The sequence below is a fragment of the Macaca thibetana genome, chromosome 4, assembly GCF_024542745.1.
Source record: "Macaca thibetana thibetana isolate TM-01 chromosome 4, ASM2454274v1, whole genome shotgun sequence".
NCBI classification, from domain to species: Eukaryota; Metazoa; Chordata; class Mammalia; order Primates; family Cercopithecidae; genus Macaca; species Macaca thibetana.
Genome location: NC_065581.1, coordinates 86,109,879 through 86,126,731, shown reverse-complemented (window position 1 = coordinate 86,126,731; position 16,853 = coordinate 86,109,879). Strand labels below are relative to the sequence as shown.

Here is a 16,853-nt window from a genome sequence, read left to right as displayed (position 1 = left end):
ATTGGAGAGCAAAAGCAGTATGACATTTGTAGAGCAATTACTCTGTGCCAGGCACTGCACTGTTCCAAGGGCTTAGCATGTGTTAACTCATTTAATCCTCACAGCAAACTATGAGGTTGTTAATGTGGTTATTTATCTTCACTTTACAGATGTATATCCAAGGTTATAGAGCTAGTAACTAGTGGACCCACTGTAGAACAGAAGCCAGAGTCGGCCTCTAGTGGTGGACTTTCAGCCACCATGGTCTATTGCTTATGTAAACAGACATGCAAATTCATAAATGCATCTACAGCTTATCTATTCAAATCAGAACCCACAACAATCACTCATTTTGAATAAATTTTACTGCAGCAACTCTGCCTGCTGACATCAGTAGAACCCATGTTTGCCCTCCTCAGGCATCAATAAACAGCAACAGAAAAGGGATGCATATAATTTCAGAGAAGCTGCTATTTATATTGCTTTGCAGGAATTAACAAAGCTGCCACTTGAGGTGTAGGAAAGACAGATTCATTTCAAGTTCTGTTCCTTGTGTATATATGTGGGTGGATGGGTATACATGCCCACAGGCGTGTATGTATTCAGTTTCTACTGTTGACACCTTGTATTTCTTGCCCATGGTATTTCGCACTCTTGAATTCATTTATCTGATAAACTCTGAAAACTTGCTGACCGTTTATCTTCCCCTCCAGCCTTTAAACTCTTTTGTTTTCCCACTGCATTCCCCAGCACCTAACATCTTATGGTCAGCGTTTCCTCCATGTTAATAAGTATTTGTTGGCTGATTATTCTTCTTGAATCTAATAAACTAATTGAGTAATGGCAGCAATTAACCACTAAACTACACTGACTACCAATAGACATTGTTACACTTCTTCCTAGACTTCTCAGTCCTTTATGTGGAGCTGGGGGCAGGAAGAATTGCTTCTGGAAGCTGATGGAGTTGGACATGTGGCCTTCTTGAATCTGGTCAGCTCATAAATTCTTACTATTACTTTCATTTGTACCCACAATATTCATACAACTGTCTACCCTATCTATGTGCTACTGGTAAGGAACCTGGATATTTTTATTAGAAACAAAAACATTTATACAAGCTCCTTTCCTTTAGCTGGTGCTGGATCTAAGGAAACAACACAATATCCAGAATTTAGAATTTAGTATTAAGATGTGTGTGTGTGTGTGTGTGTATAGATATATGTGTGTGTGTGTGTATATATATATATATATAAAACCTTTTTTAGGGGGTGAGAGTACAGATAGTTCTCTATTGAGGACTGGTTTTAAAGTATATAAATATCCTGTCTTGGCTCCTGATGGAAAAAAAAGGCGAAAAAATATATAAAGATTCCTCTTCTTTCCTGGCTGCTTAGAAAACCAGCTGTCATCACAACTGACTCAATAACTTTGAGAACAGGACATTCATGAGAAATGAGTGCTTTGGTAGAAAGAGTAGATCAAAAATTTCCTTTACCCTGGAAAAGCAATATTATTCATGTCTGAAATACAGCCAAATTGTACAAGACTATACTGGATATTATTTTGGGCTTCAGATTCAGAACTCCTTTTGACAAGGCGGCAGGCTTTTGTATGGTTTATATCCTTTGAATTAAGATAGAAATAATAAAATCCCCAACATAGCAAAGCACAAGCTCACGGCAAAGTACGAGCTAAATGAGAAAAAAAAGATGTTTTTGAAAACATAGAAAAAGGAATGGAATGAAAAATAAAATGAAGAAAATTAAAGGTAGAGAAAAAGTAAATACAAGTACCAGAGAGCTTCAGTGCAGGCTTTCAGGAATGAAAAGCAAACAAACCAATTGTGGGGGTAAGGAATAAAAAGTGCAAAAATGATTTGATCCATGGAGAGAGTGCAGATATTTCACCAAAAAAAAAAAAAAAAATCAAACTTATAATATCTTCAAAATATACAATATTTCCAAAATACATGTAAATCCAGCCTACATCTTTTCAGTTTAACAATACTTAGAACTACAGCAATTTTCTCCTGAATAAAATGCTGGCCACTGCACGATTTGGGGACTGCTGCTACCAGCATGGAGAAGCAGCAAATCACAGTGTCACTGTAGTATACTGGTCATTTACAACATTCTCCTAAGCATCCCCAGACACACATGCAAACTTGGTTAACTCCAGAAACCTCTCTAGCTGAAATAAACACGTAACATGCACTGGATAGCACATGTAAAATCAATCTGAGCTAAGGTGTTGGAAGAGCTGGTTGTCATATGGCAGAAAGCAGACAACTAAGAGAGTAGGTGAGCAGAAAGGTGAATTTGATTGGGGATGAAGGGACATAGAGGAAGTATACAACACATTGCTAAGGAATTACAACTTTATGCTGGTTTTGGTGGCTCATGCCTGTAATCCCAGCACTTTGAGAGGCCGAGGTGGGAGGATAGCTTGAGCCCAGGGGTTCAAAACCAGCCTGGACAACATAGGGAGACCCTGACTCTACAAAAAACAAAATAAAATAAAATAATAAAGTAAATAAGCCAAGCATGGTGGCACACACTTGTGGTCCCAGCTACTCTGGAGGCTGAGGTTGGAGGATCGCTTGAGCCCAGGAGGTCAAAGCTGCAGTGAGCATAATTACACCACTGCACTCCAGGCTGGGCAACACAGTAAGACCTTGTCTCAAAGTAAAATAAAATACAACTTAGACAATGAGTGAACTATTGGATGTTATTAAGCAGGAGAGAGATAAGATCAGAAATTTGTTCTATAAGAATAATTGATGACTATGTGGAAGATGAATTGGAAACAGACCTAGGTCTGAGATAAGCTGAAAGCTTTTGCAGGCCGCAAGGGGTGGCTCACGCTTGTAATCCCAGCACTTTGGGAGGCCGAGGTGGGCGGATCACTTGAGGTCAGGAGTTTGAGACCAGCCTGGCCAAAATGGTAAAACCCCTTCTCTACTAAAAACACAAAAATTAGCTGGGCGTGGGGCAGACGCCTGTAATCCCAGCTACTCAGTAGGCTAAGGCAGGAGAATCACTTGAACCTGGGAGGTGGAGGTTGCAGCGAGCCAAGATTGTGTCACTGCACTCCAGCCTGGGTGACAGAGTGAGACTCTGTCTTTAAAAAATAATTTAAAAAATTAAAAATAAATAAAAGTCTCTTGCAAAGTCCAAGGATTCCAGAAACATTCCATGGGCAGAAGTGGCCAGACTTAATGCCTCACTGAATGTTTGTTTAGGTGAAGAAGGTGCTACAGAGAAAGAGGGAAAGAGAACTGAAGTTTCTCAAGTTAACAGCTGAGTGAATGGTAAAGCCATGAAACAAAATAGGGGCAGTAAGAGAGTGAGGGGCAAGTTGATGGATGTGCATTAGACACGTGGAGAGGAGGTGGATGCAGCTGTCCAGGAGGAGACCAGCAGAGCACCAAGGAAAGTGCATTTCTACATAGCTAGTATAAGTAATGGTATACCCAGATGGGAATTAAACCATCCAGGGAGTGAGTTGAAAGGGGAAAATGTAAGCTGAGGAAGCAACCCTGGAAAACAAAAAGGGAATGAGCAAAAATGCCTGGCAGACCCTTGCTTCTGCTGGGCAAGATTCTATTACAACTCGTTTTCAAGTTCTGTACAGATTTCTTCAAATGGCCCACAAAGTGAAGGCAGCAACTTTAAAGCCCTGAATGTCCTGGTACCTGATGACTTGAGGCTCCCTTTGGCTTTCCTTCTCTTGGCAGTGAGATTAGCTGCTCTGTTCTCCATCGCTATTCCTGGAAATGAGGACAGGGAGGTTCTGAGAGGACAGGCTTTTCCTTTGCCCTGATTCCCCAGTGTGTACAAAACAACACAGCAAAGACGTAACCCAGCTTGTGGTAAACAAGAACATTTCTCTCCTACCGTTATGGCTTAGGAAAATAGGTCGAGAACTTTGACTGCCCCTGGTCCTCTATACAACATCTACAGCTTGGGCCCAGTGCAGTGCTTTGAAAGTCCTTCAAGAGATTCCTACATTGATCCCTCAAGCAATGTGTTCACTTTGACCGTGTACATACCATGGTTAATAATTACCTTTACTAAGGATTCACTTTGCAAACTTCCTGGTCATTTTGTTGCTACATATTTCAAAGATGCTAGCAGGAATGGATGGCAGGTATAGATGGCCACAGGTTTACAATCCTCAAGGTGTTCTATGGGAATAAATTTTATTAAAAATATGATAAGAAGTCATGAATAAATAAAAATATGTGTGTTCAAAAATTAGTAAATAGGCCAGGACTGGTGCTTCATGCCTATAATCCCAGCACATTAGGAGGCCAAGGCAAGAGGATTGCTTGAGCTCAGGGGTTCAAGACCAGCCTGAGCAACATGGTGAGACCCCCCACCGTCTCTACAAAAAAGTTAACAAAAAAAAATTAGCTGGGTATGGTGGTGTGTGCCTGTAGTCCCAGCTCTCTGTCTCTGCATGTACATATGCTCAGGTTTGTGTAACAAATGTAATCTGTTTATGGCTGGGGCCCTTTTGCAGATACTCTGTTTGCTCCATTTTTATCTTCAGGCCAGACCTGAGGCATTAAATTCAAATCCAGACCACAGATGGTTATTATAGATTTTATTGAATGCTTTGAAGGGAAATAAAGCATTATATCATACCTTGCACTGTAAACTTTCCTTAAAATGCTTTAAGCATTTCTCTTTTTCCCCAAAACCTCTCTCCCTCTGGCAACTGACTCATCTCCTTTCCTGCCTATGTATACCCAACAGCCACTCCAGCTGGGGCTCCACCCTTATCACCTTATTTATTTATTTGAGACAGGGTGTTGCTCTGCCACGTGGGCCAGAGTGCAGGGGCGTGATCACAGGTCATTGCTGACTCAACCACCCAGGCTTAAGCAATCCTCCCACCTCAGCCTCCAGAGTAGCTGGAACTACAGGTCCAAGTGCTAACCTCCAATGTGACTATATTTGGCAGTAGGACTTTAGGGAGGTAATTAAAGTGAAATAAGGTCATAAGGGTAGCTCTCGCCTATAATCCCAGCACTTTAGGAGGTTGAGGCAGGAGAATGGCTTGAGCCTAGGAGTTCGTGCACAGACCAGCCTGGCCAACATGAGACTTTACCTCTACAAAAGAATATAAAAAATTAGCTGGGTGTGATGGCACAGGGCTGTAATCACGGTGCTTTTGGAGGCCTAGGCAGAAAGATCGCCTGAGGCCAGGAATTTGAGACCAGTCTGAGAAACATAGCAAGACCCTATCTTCTCACACAAAAAAATTTAAAACTAGCTGGTCATGGTGGCATGTGCCTGTAGTCCTATCTATTAGGGAGGATCAACTGAGCCCAGGAGTTTGGTAAGCAGTGATTTGTGCCACTGCACTCCAGCCTGGGCAACACAGTGAGACTCGGTATCTAAAAAACCGAAGATTAAAAGGTTTCTCAAAAGCTTCATTTTACAGTCCTATTTCCTCTAATATTAAGTTTTCTAAGTCAACTAACAAAAATTTCATCATTGCTATTATTGTAGGCTACCTGACTTTACTAAAATTAGCTTCCTTTGTTATAAATTAATTTGGCTTAGGGGAAAAGTTTGTTCAAGATGAACTATGATAGAGATAGTTATTTATGTTTGTTTATTTTTCCAAGACATGGTCTCACTCTGTCACTCAGGCTGGAGTGCAGTGGTGCCATCTCTGCTCACTGCAACGTTTGCCTCCCAGGTTCCAGCAATTCTCCCACCTCAGCCTCCCAAATAGTTGGGACTACAGGAGTGCACCACTACACCCAGCTAATTTGTGTATTTTTATTAGAGACGGGTTTCGCCATCTTGGCCAGGATGGCCTCGACCTCCTGACCTCAAGTGATCTGCCCACCTTTGTGATCAGCACTTTGGCCTCCCAAAGTAAGCCACCATGCCAGGCCTGATAGAGATATTTAATTCAATTTTTTTCAGGCAAATGTGATAGCTGGTCAATTTTTTGTTTTGTTTTGTTTTGTTTAAAATCTTTTTGTTTGTTTTTTAGAAACCTCACCTGGAAAATTTCTAAAAACCTAGAATGCCATTTTTATTATCATTTCAGAGAAGTAAATACTTTCTTCATTGTCTAATTCATACCAAGTGGCAGCAACTAATGCTCTCATTTCTTTTCTTGTCTAAAATTAGCTTATAATTGTACCCGAGTGGTGGTGTTGGCAAGCGGTCCAATTTCTCCAGAAACACTTGATCATGCAGAGGTCTGCAACCATGAAGACATATAATATGGATCTATCATGTTGCTTTGAAAGTTTGATGCTGGGTGCAGTGTCTCACGCCTGTAATCCCAACACTTAGGGAGGCCAAGGCTTGAGCTTAGGAGTTTAAGACCAGCCTGGGAAATACAGGAAATATAGTGAGACCTTGTCTCTACAACAAATGCAAGTTGGAGAATGGCTTGAGCTTAGGAGTTTAAGACCAGCCTGGGAAATACAGGAAATATAGTGAGACCTTGTCTCTACAACAAATGCAAAAATTAAAAAAAAAAATAATAATAATAATCTTGAAACGCCAGATTTGACCATAGCACTAAATACCAAGGGTTAGTACAAGACAAAATTAATTGTACAACAGTGTGTGCTGTTGAATGGTAGTGAACCAAAATTATATTGAAAGTGTGAATAAAAGGCCTAAAATCAGTTTTAAAACTGGAATGTCCAATGGTTTATATTTACCATTAGAAGAGACCTATACCACATAAATTAATTTTAGAGTAATAGAGAAACTATCAAAGGAAATGAACAATGAATGTGTCTGAAGGAAAGAGAAAAGAAAAGAGGGGGAATAAGGAAACAGTATGCAGCTGTGAAATTTTTACATTGCTGTAGTCTGGTCTAAATATTTATTTTAAAAATTAAGTCTGCAATAAAATAATAAAATAATAACTCAGTGTTTTTGGAAGAGCATTTCAGCTAGGTGCAGTGGCTCAGGCCTGTAATCCCAGCACTTTGGGAGGCTGAGACGGGTGGATCGCCTGAGGTCATGAGTTCAAGACCAGGCTGGGCAGCATGGTAAAACTCCATCTCTACCAAAAATACAAAATTATCCAGGCTTGGTGGCACATGCCTGTAATCCAAGCTACTTGGGAGGCTGAGGCAGGAGAATTGCTTGAACCCGGAGGCAGTGGTTGCAGTGAGCCGAGATCACACCACTGCACTCCAGCCTGGGCAAGAGAGTGACTCTGTCTCAAAAAAAAAAGAAAAAAAGAGGATTTCACAGGTACTGATGTGAACTTCCTTCAGAAGAGCATAAAATGTCTGGATGTTTTTCTTTGTATTAATTTAGAAGTCATTTATGGCCATTGTCTGGACCCATTACTTCATTAGGGGTTGCAAAATTGTGACATTATAATTCTATCATCTCTTATTTTATTGTCTGCAATACTTTTAGAAAAACAAAGCAAAACAAAACTTCATTCATCAACCATTTGGGTTACCCTGAGGAATAAATTTATACAGGAAAGTTAGGATCCAAAGGTCACCAATTAAGGTTGTTTTTTAGTATAATTATGAACTTGTGCACTTAAAAATATTTGATATGTTTTAATTCATTGCAGTTATTGTTCTTATTGCTACTCAAATTGTCTTATCTCTAGCCAGGATGGTCTTTGGAATCCTTTTCACATGACCCCAAAAGCTTTTGATAACTTTTTTCTGATACAACAAGGTATTTTAGGCTCATCCTATACATTTTTCCCTCAAACATGGAATCAGCCACACTTTCAAAAAGTCATTGTCTATTTTAAGACGAAATTATATTTAGGGATTATGATCTGGGCCCTAAGGGGTGCCAGATGATACTGGGCTGGTCATTGTTTCTAAGCCTTTTCAGTGGACAACGCTAAGAACTACTTTTTTTTTTTTTTTTTTTTTTTTTTTTTTTTTTAAGATGGAGTCTCGTTCTGTCACCCAGGCTGGAGGGCAGTGGCGCCATCTTGGCTTACTGCAACCTCCACTTCCCAAGTTCAAGCAATTCTCTGCCTCAGCCACCGGAGTAGCTGGGATTACAGGCGCCTGGCACCATCCCCAGCTAATTTTTGTATCTTTAGTAGAGATGGGGTTTCACCATCTTGGCTGGTCTTGAACTCCTGACCTCGTGATCCACCCGCCTCGGTCTCCCAAAGTGCTAGGATTACAGGCATGAGCCACCACGCCCGACCTTTTTTTTTTTTAAGACCGGTCTTTCTATGTCCCTCAGCCTAGAATGCCGTGGCACAACCATGGCTCACTGCAGTCTTAACTTCACAAGCTCAAGTGATCCTCCCACCTCCGCCTCCCCAGTAGTTGGGACTACAGATGCGTGTCACCACACCTGGCTAACTTTTTAATTTTTTGTAGAGACGGGGACTCACTTTGTTGCCCAGGTTGGTCTCCAATTTTCAAGCCATCCTCCTGCCTTGGCCTCCCAAAGTGCTGATACTATAGGCATGAGACACCATGCCCCAGCCAAGAAATACTTTACTTTTTTTTTTTTTTTTTTTTTTTTTTTGAGACAGAGTCTTACTCTGTCGCCCAGGCTGGATTGCAGTGGCGTGATCTCAGCTCACTGCAACCTCCACCTCCCAGGTTCAAGTGATTCTCCTGTCTCAGCCTCTCAAGTAGCTGGGGCTACAGGCACCTACCCCAACGCCCAACTACTTTTTGTATTTTTACTAGAGATGGGGTTTTGCCATGTTGGCCAGGCTGGTCTCAAACTCCTGACCTCAAGTGATCCTCCCTTCCAGGCCTCCCAACATGCTGGGAATACAGGCATGAGCCACCATGCCCAGTTGAGAAATATATATATATTTTTTGAGACAGAGTTTTGCTCTTGCTGCCAAGGTTAGAGTGCAATGGTGTGACCTTGGCTTACTGCAACGTCCATCTCCTGGGTTCAAGGGATTCTCCTGCCTCGGCCTCCCGAGTAGCTGGGATTATAGGCACCCGCCACCACGCCTGGCTAATTTTTTGTATTTTTAGGAGAGACGGGGTTTCACCATTTTGATCAGGCTGGTCTTGAACTCTCGACCTCAGGTGATCCACCCGCCTCAGCCTCCCAAAGTTCTGAGATTACAGGCATGAGCCACTGCACCCGGCTGAGAAATACTTTTTAAAAGAGAAAATATATCACACGCAAGACCCCTTTAACTGATCTGCTTGTACCAGTCTCTACTGTTCCAATTCATCCTCCACATTTTTGTCAGAATATCCTTATTAAACACAAATCTGATCTTAACCTCCTGCTTAAAAAATCTTGATGGGGCCAGGTACAGTGACTCATACCTGTAACCCCAGCATTTTGGAAGGCTGAGGCAGGAGGATCACTTGAGGCCAGGAGTTTGAGACCAGCCTGGAAACATAGCAAGACCTACCTCTACAAAAAGTTAAAAATTAGCAGGGCATGGTGGTACATACTTGTAGTACCAGCAACTTGGGAAGCTGAAGTGGGAGGATTGCTTGAGCCCAGGAGGTTGGGGCTGCAGTGAGCCATGACTACACCACTGCGCTCCAGACTGGGCAACAAAGCAAGACCCTGGACTGAAAAACAACAACAACAACAAAAACTTTCACTCTAAATCTCCATTCCAATCTCTTTAGCATTCTTCCTTTCTTCTCCCCTAGTTCAGCAACACTACACTACTCTCACCACAAATATCCCTTTGCCCATTAAGTTCACTTGCTTTTTCTATTCCTGGGTGAATTTAATTTAATAAATAGCTCAAACATTGATTTCCTCGAAAATAACTTCTAGTACTCCCCGCCCCACAGAGAACTAATCTGTTTCCATTATATCCTCCATACTACTCTGAAATACCTTTATGTGACACTAATGAAACCATATATTAATGACTTATTTACATACATGTCTATCTCTAGCAAGAATGTCTCTCAAAAATTAAAGATACTCACCAGTGGTGGTACTATTTAGTTTTATATGTTACACTGATGAGACATTAAATGTGGAATTGCATATTGTGAGAGTTAAAACTACAGGCACACACCACCAGCTAATTTGTTTTTATTTTTATTAGAGATGACGTTTCGTATGTTGCCCACACTAGGCCCTTTTCTTTTTTTTTGAGACGGAGTTTTGCTCTTGGCACACCCAGGCTGGAGTGCAATGGTGCGATCTTGGCTCACTGCAACCTCCGCCTCCCAGGTTCAAAAGCATCTCCTGCCTCAGCCTCCCGAGTAGCTGGGATTACAGGCATGCGCCACCACACCTGGCTAATACTGTATTTTTAGTAGAGACAGGGTTTCTCCATATCGGTCAGGCTGGTCTCGAACTCCTAACCTCAGGTGATCCGCCCACCTCAGCCTCCCGAAGTGCTGAGATTACAGGCATGAGCCACTGCGCCTGGCCCAGACTAGGCCCTTTTCATATTTACATTAGGGAGAAAGTTTTAGTTTTGTGCCAGTATGTCTTCAACATCTCTATATTGAGTCATTAATTTTCCTTTTCTAAGAGAGAGCAGGCTTGGAGCCTGTGTAGACAAAAGTAATCGACTGCAATTTCCAACATGATTTTGTTTGGTTTCTATTATTATTATTATTATTATTATTATTTTGAGACAGGATCTTGCTCTATTGCTCAGGCTAGAGTGCGGTGGCGCGAACACAGCTCACTGCAGTCTCAACCTCCTGGGCTCAAGTGATCCTCCCACCTCAGCCTCCAGAGTAGCTGGGACTCCAGGCACGCTCCACCATGCCCAACTAATTTGTTTTTATTTTTACTAGAGATGAGTTATCATATGCTTGCCCAGACTAGTCTTGAACTCCTGGCCTCAAGCAATCATCCTGCCTCAGCCTCCCAAAGCACTGGGATTACAGGTGTGAGCCACTGTGCCCAGCTCTCCTTCTGTCTAAAAAACTTTTTTTTTTTTTTTTTTTTTTTTTTGGAGACAGTCTCGCTCTGTTGCCTAGGCTGGAGTGCAGTGGCATGATCTCGGCTCACTGCAACCTCCACCTCCTGGGTTCATGAGATTCTTGTGCTCCAGCCTCCTAAGTAGCTGGGACTACAGGCACACACCACCATGCCCAGCTAATTTGTTTTTATTTTTATTAGAGATGAGGTTTCATATGTTGCCCAGACTAGTCTCAAACTCCTGCCCTTATGCAATCCTCCTGTCTCAGCCTCCCAAAGCACTGGGATTACAGGCATGAGCAACTGTGCCTGGCTCTCCTTCTGTCTATAAAACTTTTAAAATTAGTATTGGTGATACAGCTTTCTTTTTAAATAAAAGTGAGCTAATTTAAAGTAAACATATTACGGTAAAGAAGTACATCATTATGGCAAAAATCTCAAAGGATGGATGAAAACAACTTAAGTCTGGGAAACAATGGACTAGGTCCTTGAGAATTAGAGAGCATAACTTCTATTTTCATCCCCAGTTCCTAGCACCATGCTTCACATACAATAGATCAAGACTAAACATACGGCAAATTATTTAGGAAAAAACACCCCCCCAGCATTTTCAATACCCAATATCATTTTAGGGAATATACAGGAAAAGTGACAGGCCTTCTTCTAAGTTGATTTTTCTGAAAAAGTTAGCTTGATCCCTCCTAGTTACATTATTATCCTATAAATGACCTTTTTAAAAACATGATTTCTTATGGCTATAGCAGAAGAAATCAAATTCGTAAGAGGATACAATCATAGATTCTCCAACTGATTGTGTGGAATGATGATGTCTTATAAACCAAAGTACATAGATAATAGAAAAATATTTACAATGTGTTCTATACAAATCCCCACATCACTCTTCATCTTGTCATGGTTTGTTTTAAGAAAGGATAGGCTATGGCAGCTCTCACTAGAGGAAAGCTAGCACCATCTGTTGGAGAGTGAGTTCACAACATAAAATGATATTCTCTGTTGACTTCATTAATCCTGACACTGTTTCTTCAATATACTTTTTAATCACACAAATTTCAAGACAATAATACCTACCTAAATACAATTTAATTTTCAATTAGTTCTAGTTATCCACTATGACAGTAATAAACAAAACTAGTTAATCTGATTAAGATATTAATCAGATTTATTGTTTAATCTTGTTAAAATATTAATCAGTCTTTTACTATTTGACTCCTTGATTAGACCTGATAATTAGCCCATTCTGAGCCATTTAAGAAATGGAAGAAAAGCTTATTCAACCACATACTCTATCAGATTGCTTTAGATTAACAAATATCGTATGTATTGCTCAACCTTGTAAACCTGCCTCAACTTCTTGCTTATCCATGGTAATTAGAAAGAAATAGCGACAGCCTTGAATTGTGAACTTTACTAATAATCCAGAAACAGTAATTTTCTACATTCAAACTCTTCTCCGACAAATCTACTGATGATATTGAGAGCTTTGTGCTTCTCCTGTACCATTTAGAATAGATGCTTCTAAGAGACAAAAAGAATGTAAGAGCCAGCTCAGACTGTGTGCACGTAGATAGAGATAAGAGGAAAGTCCTAAGTGTTTAGATTCTAAATGACAGTAAGTTATTGTCATATCAGCAATTTCCCCACAGACAGGATTCAGGAGTAAACACCCAAACATTATAAATAAATTCATATATGACTCTATTTTAAATACAATACAGACTACTAATTTTAAAGACTTGTAAAACTGAAAAAAGATTCTGAATTTTTCTTGCAATACTCTTTATGAAACTGTGATTTCAATGAAAAAGTTTAAAATGTATTTACTTTTGAAAAGTCAGATTATGATATCTAAATGAGAAATGACACAGATTTTCCTAAAATATTTTCAAATCAAAGTCTCTCTTAGAAGAAAAATTAAGAAGCATTAAATTGATCATAATTTTTTTAATGTATTAAATAAAAAGTAATGGAAGTAACAGTTACTTCGAAGAACAATATGTGAAACTCTCATGTAAAAAGGAGGCTTTTGTCATAGGAACAGTTGTCAGATTTGCCAGTGGTATACTCCTTGGGAATCCTCTGGCAATTTAGGAAAAACATTAACTGTCCTACGCCTGGAGGGTACCATTTGGTGCCTTAAAGCAATGATTCAATAAAGCAATACTTTTGTTAAATGACACCTAAGTTTTAGGACATGGGGTAAATATGAATATGTTTGTGAGTCCAGGGACAGGCAGGGTGTTTACTCTTGACCTAAGCCTTTCCCCTACCTCTTCAAGTACCCTAACCTACCAAAGGGAAGACAAAATACAGCTTCATCAGTTACTCATCTCAACTGGTTTAAGGACCAGGGCAAGACACTGGCCAAGCTGACTGTAACATTCCTTAGTTGGCCATGCCCGACAGTGTTCTCTCCTTAGGCCTTCCAACCAGAAAACAGCTTTCTTGCGCTTTACACTAGCTGTTTCAAATCATATCTGGAAAAAAGAACATACGTATTTTTTTTTTTTTTTTTTTTTTTTTTTTTTTTTTTTTTTTTTTTTTGAGACGGAGTCTTGCTGTGTACCCGGGCTGGAGTGCAGTGGCCGGATCTCAGCTCACTGCAAGCTCCGCCTCCCGGGTTTAGGCCATTCTCCTGCCTCAGCCTCCGGAGTAGCTGGGACTACAGGCGCCCGCCACCTCGCCCGGCTAGTTTTTTGTATTTTTAGTAGAGATGGGGTTTCACGGTGTTAGCCAGGATGGTCTCGATCTCCTGACCTCGTGATCCGCCCGTCTCGGCCTCCCAAAGTGCTGGGATTACAGGCTTGAGCCACCGCGCCCGGCCACGTTTTTATGTAATATAAATAATTATGGTTCCACAACTTATTTTATATCAATTCCAGCTACTTTTTAAGTTCAAGTTGCTAAGAGAAACTCCTTACACAGTTGAAGACCCTTTCCTCAGGTACTTCTATCAAAAGGGAACAGAAAAAACACCCCCCATCCATACATGCATGCTAAGTATTTTTGGATACTCCTACAAAAGCTTTTTTCAAACTGTAAAGAGCTTTGTGGTTTTTTTCTATATTTATAAAAAGCATTTAAAAAAAAATCTGACAGTACTAAAAGGTAAGAAGAAAGCAAGCATCCGAGTATAATACCTATACCTGGAAAAATTCTATTTATACATGAACACACAGATAAATTTATTTATTTATTTAGAGACAGGGTCTTGCTCTGTCACTCAGGCTGGAATGCAGTGCACTGGCACAAACATAGCTCACTGCAGCCTCCAACTCCTGGGCTCAAGCAATCATCCTGCCTCAGCCACCTGAGCAGCTAGGATTACAGGCATGTGCCACCATGGTTGGCTAAATTTTTTTTTTTTTAATTTTCTATAGAGATGGGGAGACTCTCTTATGTTGCCCAGCTAGTCACGAACTTCTAGCTTCGATCGATCTTCCCAACTTGGCCTCCCACAGCACCAGGATACAGGCATGAGTCACCATGCCTGGCCAATATATTTTTAACTAAATAGGTTAATCGTTCACATGTCTCATGAATTGATTTTTCTCCACTTAACAATATGTCAGGGATGAGTAATTGTGACTACCCGCCAGGTCAAGTTTCTTTTCTTTGGTCAAGTTTCTTTTATTTGCAAAGTCAATGTAGTGAGTTGAATGGTGGCCCCCAAAAATACATGTCCAAATCCTATCACCAGGTATGTATCCTTATCTGGAAAAAGAATCTTTGCAGGTGTAAGTGAGGATTTCAAGATAAGATCATTCTGAATTAACCAAGTGGACCCTAAATCCAATGACAAATGTCCTTATAAGAGATAGAACAGCATAGGATAGATGGCTAGTATTATTTGGCTCTGTCCCCACCCAAATTTCATCTTGAATTGTAGCTCCCATAATTCCCACGTGTTGTGGGAGGGACCTAGAGGGAGATAACTGAATTGTGGGGGCAGTTCCCCATACTGTTCTCCCAGTAGTGAGTAAGTGTCATGAGATCTGATGGTTTTATAAGGCAAACCCCTTTCACTTGACTCTCATTCTCTCTTGTCTGCCGCCATGTAAGATGTGCCTTTTGCCCTATGCCATGATTGTGAGGGCTCCCCAGTCTGAGGTGCGTCTTTATCAGCAGTGTGAAAACGGATTAATACAGTGGCTCACACCTGTAATCTCAACTTTGGGAGGCCAAGGCAGGAGGATCACTTGAGTCTAAGAGTTTGAAATCAGCCTAGGCAACATAGACTCCATCTAAAATAGAGACAGAGAAAGAGAGAGAGAGAGGAGGCCATGTGAAGACAGAGGTGGAGACTGGATCTATGTATCCACAGCCAAAAAATGCGTGTGGCCACCAGGGACTAGAAGAAACAGAGGATTCCCCTCGAGTGCCTTCAGAGAGACTATGGCCCTGCAGACATCTGGATTTCAGACTTCTGGCCCCTGAAGTACAAGAGAATAAATTTCTGTGGTTTCAGGCCACCAAATTTGTGGTGCTTTGTTACGGCAGCCCTAGCAAACTAATAGATAGTGAGCATTCTAAGCTTTTGTATTATGAACCCAGCCTGCTCTCCAGCCTCATTTTCCAACTCTTCTCCAGCTTCATGCTTCTGTTTTGCCTCGTTTACTATATTGCCTCAAAGCCTTTGCACGTGCTGTTCCACTGCACTAATTACTCTTCTCCATTCTTTAGCCATCTCTTCAAGACTTGCTCAGGGAACATAAGTGACCCTCTAGCCTTGCTCATCATCCCACAATGCCCGCTCTCAGCAGCATATAGTTCTTTTCATAGCCCTGTATCATAGTCTGTATCTTTACCAGTGTGACTGTTAGATTCTGCCTCCTTACCAAATTCTAAGCTCCAGGGGAATAGGCACGATGCCAGTCTAGCCCTGTGCCTGCAGTGCCAAAGCAATCCCTTCTGAATGAAAGAATAGCCACCGTTCCAGTACAGCTGCAGACTGAGGAACCTCCACAGCCTCTGGGAGGGCTGTGAGCTAGAAGGGTGACCGTGACATGTATTCTTCAAAGCCTACCACTTCAGAGAGCGAAAAGGGGTACTCTTCACACTCAGGAGTTGCCTGGTTACAGTCCCAGCGCTGAGTAACAGGCTGTGTCTGCAGGCCACAAGGAGCAAAGTGAACACAAGAGTCTAACTAGAAGGGAATGGGCTACAACATTTTGGGGGAATGGGGAGAGGGTAATTTAAATTTTGCTTAATTGTCCCCGCATTTTAACTGCTGTCTCCTACATCATGTATTCATTTGTACATTCGTTTGTCCCCCTCTCTAGAAAGTAAGCTCTGAGGGCGGGGCTTGGCCTGTTTGTTCATTGCTATATCCCACGCTAAGTGCCTGGTACATAGTAGACGCTCAATAAACATTTGAATGAATGTACTCACAGCTGAGTGTTATGTCCCAAGTGAATAAAGGATGAAGAATCATGTAATACTTAAAAATCCAACAGGCCAGGCGCGGTGGCTCACACCTGTAATCCCAGCACTTTGGGAGGCCAAGGCACGAGAGGCTTGAGCCCAGGAGTTCGAGACCACCTAGGCAACACAGCGAGACCCCGTCTCTATTAAAAAACAAATCCGAACAAAACCGAGACCTCACAGTTGGAAAGCTGAAAGCTCAAGACCAAAGGCGCAGGAGGCCTACCAACTGCCAAGGTCCTGGGCTGAGGACGATGCGCTGAGAGCCCAGGGGGTTGGGCGGGGGCGCGGTTGAACGCGGCTCTTACCGCCCCCACCTCCGCCCAGCCGCAGCCCCGCCACCACCTCTGGGTCCTCTAACCCCCGACGTCCCCGCCGCGGCCCCAAGCCCCCTCTGGCTTCCGCCCTCCTGACATACACTAGCCCCCGCCGCCCCCTCCCCAAATCCCGTCGCACTCCAGGACCCTCCATACCTGGATCCCACAGGGCCTCGGAACGGCCACGCTCCTGTCTTCGGGATTCCCGCGGTCCCCGGGCCGCGCCGGCCCCGCCCCCGCCCCCGGC

The 16,853-nt window shown here is 42.0% G+C and overlaps 1 long non-coding RNA gene across 1 annotated transcript; it reads right to left on the bottom strand.

The window, feature by feature from the left end:
- Window positions 1–1,205: 1,205 nt before the first annotated feature.
- Window positions 1,206–16,842, bottom strand: LOC126953843 (uncharacterized). Its single transcript, XR_007725374.1, has 5 exons — window positions 16,763–16,842; window positions 16,257–16,432; window positions 13,158–13,342; window positions 4,047–4,165; window positions 1,206–3,748 (listed from the first exon to the last, which is right to left on the bottom strand). It is a non-coding gene; the product is annotated as an uncharacterized LOC126953843 (long non-coding RNA).
- Window positions 16,843–16,853: the final 11 nt, after the last annotated feature.